The sequence below is a fragment of the Suncus etruscus genome, chromosome 4, assembly GCF_024139225.1.
Source record: "Suncus etruscus isolate mSunEtr1 chromosome 4, mSunEtr1.pri.cur, whole genome shotgun sequence".
NCBI classification, from domain to species: Eukaryota; Metazoa; Chordata; class Mammalia; order Eulipotyphla; family Soricidae; genus Suncus; species Suncus etruscus.
Genome location: NC_064851.1, coordinates 39,298,266 through 39,299,176, shown reverse-complemented (window position 1 = coordinate 39,299,176; position 911 = coordinate 39,298,266). Strand labels below are relative to the sequence as shown.

Sequence of the window (911 nt, the reverse complement as noted above, 5' to 3'; positions counted from 1 at the left end):
ATGAAAAACATTGTGTAATGATTCTCAGAGACAAAATAGAGGAGGATAGAGAGTCTAGCTTCTGACCATGAAGGCTCACCACATGGATCATTTAGTGAAGTCATATAAATAATTACACTGAGAACGTATCATAACAAAATGTGACTGAATGAGGGATGTAGAAAGCCTGTCTAGAGTACAGGCCTTTGTGGGGTGGGGAGGAAGGACACTTGGGATATTGGTCATGGGACTGTTGCACTGGTGAAGGATTTTATATATATTAAAAAATCAAAAAAGAAAAGAAAAGAAATGATAAGGTCTCCCAATTCTTACCACAGGCTGTGTTCTTTACACTGACTGTATAGAAAGAGGAGGTACAGTAAATGCACCCCATATACACTTCAATCCAGGCCCTTTGCCTGGTCTGTATTGTGAATTGGGGGACAAAAAAATAAATGCTATGTTTTACAAGGTTTTTCATAATACAGTTTATTTTTTTATTTCTTTTTCTTTTTTTTCTTTTTGGTTTTTGGGTCACACCCAGCAGTGCTCAGGGGTTTTTCCTGGCTCCGTGCTCAGAAATCGCTCCTGGCAGGCATGGGGGAACCATATGGGACGCCAGGATTCGAACCAATGACCTTCTGCATGAAAGGTAAAAGCCTTACCTTCATGCTATCTCTCCGGCCCCACAGTTTATTTTTATATATTAATTTTTCGTGATTTTTCACTCATATTGTGTACAAACCCTTCACCATTGTGCATATCCTATCACCAGTGTCCCTATTTGTTTTCCTCTTGCCCTCCTTCCTGCTCTCTCCCCTGCATGCCTCTGGGCATTTTTCTCTTTTTTCTCTCTCTCTCTTCCCCTGTATATATGTATACTTGTTTATATATACACATATATGCATATATGTATAAACATACATACATAC

At 39.1% G+C, this 911-nt stretch overlaps 1 non-coding gene across 1 annotated transcript; it reads left to right on the top strand.

The window, feature by feature from the left end:
- Positions 1–295: 295 nt before the first annotated feature.
- Positions 296–428, top strand: LOC126007777 (small nucleolar RNA SNORA51). Its single transcript, XR_007495261.1, has one exon. It is a non-coding gene; the product is annotated as a small nucleolar RNA SNORA51 (small nucleolar RNA).
- The last annotated feature ends 483 nt before the right edge of the window (positions 429–911 follow it).